The 6592-nt window shown below is 43.8% G+C and overlaps 1 long non-coding RNA gene across 1 annotated transcript; it reads left to right on the plus strand.

Annotated features, from left to right (window-relative positions):
• Positions 1–2173, plus strand: LOC122460957. Its single transcript, XR_006282608.1, has 2 exons — positions 1–126; positions 1559–2173. It is a non-coding gene; the product is annotated as an uncharacterized LOC122460957 (long non-coding RNA).
• Positions 2174–6592: the final 4419 nt, after the last annotated feature.

Here is a 6592-nt window from a genome sequence, read left to right on the forward strand (position 1 = left end):
AAAAATGATGACAGCTAGTGTTTAGACTAAGATGCTCCTATTTCTATAGAGAGGTTAAAGGATCCAGAGAGAAAGTAATCAGTGACAAAGATCTAGAGTTACTGCTGGATAGAAGTGACCTTATTGGTAAGTAAAACTAATTTGGTCCTCTTTTCCTATTTGACAGTAAAATATATAGAATTTTTCCCTTTATATTTTTTATGTAAAAGCAGAGGAGAATTGCCAATGCCTTTATTTGCCCAAGAGCATGGTCCCCACAGAAATTTCTAATAAAATTTTGTCAGTGTTCTAATCAAACAAATGGATGTATGTGAAGTACCATTGTCTACTACTACATTGACAACTAGAGCTGGTCTGGAAGTCTTAACTTTTTTTGGTCAGAAAATTCTAATTCATCAAAACTGAAATTGTTCCTGGGAAATGAGGGGTTGTTTTGATGAATTTCCTGTTTCGAAAAATCTTTAAAATGGTCAAAACAGGACATTTTTAAAACATGGGGGGGGAGGCTTGAAACGGCTTTTTGTTTTGAAACACATGCTAATTATAGTTGGTTTGTTTGTTTTTAATGACTTTAATTTAACATTTTGAAATTGTTGAAATGTTTCAATTGACCTCAACCAAAAAAGTCTCAGATTTTTTTTTAGTTTTCCTCCTGATTTGGGATGGAGTAACCATTTCCTGCCCAACTCTATTGACAACTAAGGGCATGGCTACACTTGCAGATGTAGAGCACTGGGAGTTAAACCAGCCTTCGGAGACTGCAGCAGGGAAAACGCTGCCCTGTGTTTACACTGTCAGCTGCAAACGCACACATTGGCCGTCCTTGCAATGCCACAAAGAGCAGTGCATTGTGGAAGCTATCCCAGTGTGCAAGTGGGTGCAAAGTGCTTTTGAAATGGGGCGGGGGTGGAGTGGAGTGTGACAGGGAGTGTGTTGTGTGTGTAGGTGTTTTGGGGTGCTGAGTGTTAGCATGCTGTCTTGTAAGTTCAGGCAGCAACAGCAGCCTGCCTCTCCCCCCCCCCCCCCCCACTCACTGCAAGCAGCATTCCACAGTAATTGTTGCGTTGTCCAGGAGCAGAGAAGCATGCTGGCTGTCAGAAATGGAGCTTTGAAGAGGGATATCTGCATTCCTGCAGCCGATTCCAAAACAATGAGAAGAGTGGCCACTTGACTTCAAGGGGTTATGGGACATTTTCGGAGGCCAATCACAGTGCAGTAATGCAACACCTCGTTCACACTGATGGCCAGGCATTTCAGCCAGGACGCAGCAAGCTTTATGCTTCTTGTGGAGGTAGATTACCTGGAGTGCTCCAGCTGCAGTGTCCAGGCGCTCTACGTGCCTTGCCAGTATGGACACATTGGGATTTAGGACGCCCGGGACTGTTTTAATGCACTCTAACTTGCAAATGTAGCCAAGCCCTAACACTCAGCATGCTGTGTATTTCATTCAGCATCTGCTAGTAGGAGGCACAAGCTCCTTTCTCTGCACTGTTCTACTTCCAATGTAAGACTATACACAATTCTGTTTAACCTTCACTTTTGTTTGTTTTTCTCTTAGACCAAATGAAAAAGTCTGAATCAGTTGAAAAAGAAAAAGTGGGAGTGTTCAAGGTTCTAGAAGATTCTGAAGACTCCAATACAGAATGTGTATTTTGAAGTGTGATTGGCTTCTAAAAGTGCAGCCCTCACTTCTTGTGACTAACAGCTGATCTCGTAAGGCCATCATTTACATATAGTGACACTTGATTATGCTGATTTTTTTTTTTTTCCCCTCAAAGCCCTGGTTCAAATCCTTTTTTTTTTTTTTTTTTTTTTTTTTTTTCTTTTCAGTGAGTTGTAACATGTCAGGTAGGATACTTCATGATGTAGCATACCTAAAAATTTCATACTTGTGAACCTCACATGAACAATTAAGAAAATGAACATGTTTCAGGTGTTTAGGTCGCATGTGTGATCCAGTGACAAACACTGCCAGGTTTGTACAAAATCTTCCTGTGGAAGTCTTGCGAAAACAATTTTATTTTTCTCTCCAATTTGACCTAATGTGTCAATTATGATTTTATTGGGAAAGGGAAGACTGTCTAGTACACTTGTTTACAACCAATCCTGTAACTTCAGTTTTAAATTTTGCAAAATATTTTGCTAATAAATTTTGTCCATTTTGTCATGTGAATTTATTGGGGGTGAGGCAGCTTTCAGTGTAAGAACATTTTGTCTAATCATGCCTCTTTCTGATCTGTGAAAGGTCCCTTGCAGGTAAAACTAGGGAAAGTGACCAAAGTTAAATACTTTTCAGTGCTTTATGTATAATATGCAACTTCCATGCGTAACTTTTCCATATTCTTAAGGTAATGGGCTAAAGCAGTCACCTGAGACTGCATGCACTAAGCATGGAATTTGCCAGACGGGTATTTCAGGATCTATGCTTTTTTAAAACAAAAAAAACAACCTCTTTCCTTCAGCATACCAAAGAAATCTTAATTTGTGCCATGTAAACTGGCACAATGTTATCACCTTCAGTCTGTAGTCAGGTTAGCGTGCCTTAAGAGGTATGAATTGGGATATGCAGTTAGCTTTTAAATACAATGTGCAAATATTACACTACTAGTCAAAAGCTGTCTCCCATTGTGTAATAACACATTTTCAGTACAAATACACAGCAGTTTAAAATCCCTCCAGTTTGAAAATGGTACGTTCAAGTGCTACCAGAGCCTGAAGAACGGTGGCAGAAGCTAGCAATACAATGACTGTAATAGTGTAGTTGAGCTGCTTACAGCAGAATTTAAGTTTGCAGATTTTTTTTTTTAACAGTGGAAAGTCAAGTACTGTATATCCTGAGTGGCTCAAGTGAGTTAAGAACTAATGAAGTATTATAATGAAGACTGACTGAGTTTCAAAAGCACCTAGTGGTACTGATTCCCTAAATCCCCTAAAAGTATGTCAAATACTAGTTTAAGGGTTTGCACCAGTTTGAATTAAGTTGGTAAAAGCACTGCACTCTTCTGTTTGTAGACAGGACCTTGAACTGTGGTTTCAGGGGAGAGTTTCCAAAGCATCCCCTAGATAAAGGAAAAAGAGTCCTACTAAAAGATAATGGCACTGATTCTTTCTAAAAAAAATCCCTTATGTATATTAAAACTGGGTGGCATTAAGGAATATTAAGCCTCATGCTTTAAGCCAGTCTTTAAAATGTGGGAATTATCCTACATAAGATCTAAACCTAGTACCTGTCTTCAGCACGTTTACACTTTCCTCAGAAGTAGCTCATACTGGCCACAGTCAACCAGAGCTGGATAGCAACCCTTAGAATGAATTGCTATTCTGCAGCAGAACCCTTATAGGAAACTGATTTTTAAAACCACTGCACCAGTGCTGGCAGCAGCTTTCGTTTATGATGTGATAAGAGAGAAGAAACTGCTTCCAAGAAAGGACGATAGTTGGAAAGCCCCAATTATGCAGGCAAGAAAAGAATTTGAAGAGTAGCTTGTTTTTTAGTACATCGGAAGCGGCAGCATGCCAAACAGTGGGACCATTGGGTGACTGAGGTGCCAAAGAAGCACTCGAGGAAGATAAGGCTACTCCAGAGAAGCTAAATGAATTCTTTGCATTGGTCTTCACTGCAGAGGATTGGAGGGAGATTCCAACATCTGAGTTTCTTTTTAGGTGACACATCTAGAGACCTATTCCAAATAGAGGTGGTTTTGGAACAAAATTACTGATAAGTCAGCCGGTCCAGCTGATCTTCACCTGAGAGTTTGGAAGAAACTTTAGATATAAAATTACAGAGCTACTACCTTTAGTATGTAACCTATCACTTACAGCAGCAGCTGTCACATTGGTGGCTAGATAATGTAATACTGATTTAAAAAAAAAAAAAAACGCCAAAAGTAAACAATGTTAACTATTCTTTTCCTAAGGGTTGCTAAGATCATATATATCCTATTGCCACTATATAACTCCATGGTATGCCAACACTTTGCATATTGGGTACAGTTCTTGTCACCCCTGTGACAAGAAAAGATGTATAAGAATTGGAAAAGGTACAGAGGAGGGCACCAAGAAGGATGAGTATAGAAGCGCTTCCGTAAGGGGAGAGTTTGATGGACAGTTCAGCTTAGGAAAGAGATGAGTAAGGGGAATAGGCTAAAGGTTTATAAACTCATGAATAGTGTGGCAGAAGTGTTGGTTGTCCCTTCATGTAATACAAGAACCAGTGGTAACCCAGTTTAAGTGGTAGACAGCGAGTTTAAAATGAACCTAAGGACTTCCTTGTCATCCTGTGGCACTCATTGCGCTGTTGTGAAGGCCAAAAGTAGCACTTGATTCAAAAAAGAAGGTGAGGATAAGGTCATCAGTCACGGTGGTCAGGGTGTCATGCACTTGGTGTCCCTAAATCTCTGTTTACCAGAAGTTGGGACTGGCCAGTGGGATAGATCACTTCATAATTGCCCTGTTCTGGTCATTCGCTCTGAAGTATCTGGTATTGGCCCCTTTGAAAGACAGGCTACAGGGCTGCATGGTAGTCAGTCTCAAGCATTGCTAGAACAGAGAGCAAGGAGATCAAGCCCTTCTCTACTGCCAAAAGTCTGTTTCCTCCTAGGTATTTGAAACCCAAGTAGTCTATTACACTTCCCACTATCCAGTGAACAAGGCATGCCTTTTAACTACACTGCCCAGTTGGACCAGAATCTCACAAACCCCCACAATTAATTGCAAATTCTTTTACAAGTTGCATAGAGCTACATCTACCCCCAGCAAAGCTTTGATCTCTGCAGGCATTGTCACCACAGTTTGTAAAGAGCCATACACCAGTCTCCCACCTCTTCCCCAGTGCTGAGCTTCTGAGTCTAGACAAGGCATCCGAGAAGGACTTTAGCTATGTAAACAGATGCCCTAAGCTACTGATGTAGCTGTGGCTATGCTGGGGGGGCATTGGCAGCATAAGCTTGGTAGAGCAGGTGTGAGTTTGTTCACACCTCTGCTGCCAAAATGAAAAGTGTAGACCAAACAGCCATTTTGGTCCCACCAAGCTGTCCCTTCAGACAACTCCAACAATATTGTCAACCAGGCAAAAAGGTGCAGCACATTGAGCCTGGGAGGGTTATGGGAGGCATAAAATAAATGGAAACACCTTTCGCTGTAGTGAATTTAACAGCCAGACAAAAGGAGCCGGGAGTGCAGCCCTTGGCCCACAGGCTGCAGCACCCCCACCTTGCCTGCACCACTGCCCAATGACCACTTGATGCAGCTGTGGCTAAATCAGCACAAGCTGAGCTCCCACATTCTAGCCAGCAAGTCCTTTGGGGCTGGGGACACCATTTCTCCCCTGTTAGTGCTTCCACAAGCACCCCTTGGGGGGACACCACACATAGCAATGCCCCTGTTCTGACAGCAAGGAGAGAGATGAGGTGTCAGGGACTGGGGTGGTGTCACATTAGCTAAAAGGCTGTCATCCTCCAGCTACTGGGGGAGGCATTACTCTAGATAGCGGGTGTCATCCCTAGGTTATGGAGGGAATCTCTCTGATGGGTGCGGGGGGTGAGTCTCAGATCAGTGGGGACATCAGCCTCTGATAAGAGGGTCCATGGGGGGGCAGGGAGAAAGCATCTTCCCCCAATAATGGGAAGCCGGGGGGGGGGGGGGAGTCAGGGAAGGGATCTCCCACCTCCTTACTGCCTGGCAGGGGGCGAATTCCCATCATGGGGGAGTGGGGAGTCCTCACAGTGGGGGTCCTGCCCCTTTCCTGGTGGCCAAAGTGGGGTTTGCCAGGTTTGTTGGGGGGGTTGAGCTGTTGGTCCCTCCTTTGGTCACGGGGTGTGGGGGGGTCCTCTGTAGGGTGTGGGTCTGTCAATTCCACCCCCCTCCCCCTGGGCAAGGGTTGTGGGACCACAGGGATGGTCCCTTATGGAGGGCACTGGATGGCCCTCTGGGGGAATGGGGCTCTGTCACTCCCACCCCAGGACGGGGTCTGGGAGATTCCCTGTGGGAGGATGCAGGGAGGGTGTCCCCAGGAGGGTGTGGGGGCCATCAGTCCCTTCTCAGGGCAGGGGGTGCAAGAACAAGGGGGATTCCATATGGGGGGTGGGTCCCCAGGAGGTGTGTGGTCTTTTAGTCCCTCCCCAGAGGGGGGTGGGGGGACAGGGTAGAATTTTTTGCTAGTGACCATCTATGGTTGAATTATTCATGGCACAGCCTGATCTTTGTATGATTATTAGTTCACCAGCTCACAAGATGGGTGAATATTTAGCAAATACTTTATTCAATGAAATTTCACCAGTTGCCTGTAACTGAGGCACGAGCCAGCAAGCACTCATGGTCAGGTCTGCAGTGGAGTTTGCAGGGATGGATCAGTGGGGAAATGCAAAACATTTTAACTTGCATGGTAAGCCTGTTTGGGCACTACTTTCCTCTTAGGAATCAGAGTTGCCTTTAAAGACAGTATTGCTTTATTCCCCAAGAAAATTACAGGATTTGATTAATAATCCCTTTCCCTCTGCTTTCCTATTGATTTGTATATCAGCACAATTGCGCTCAGGGATCTGGCCTTTTATAGACATTCTAGACAGACCACTGAAGTGCTGAGTTCAGATGA

The sequence above is a fragment of the Dermochelys coriacea genome, chromosome 7 (assembly GCF_009764565.3).
Source record: "Dermochelys coriacea isolate rDerCor1 chromosome 7, rDerCor1.pri.v4, whole genome shotgun sequence".
Classification (NCBI taxonomy): domain Eukaryota; kingdom Metazoa; phylum Chordata; order Testudines; family Dermochelyidae; genus Dermochelys; species Dermochelys coriacea.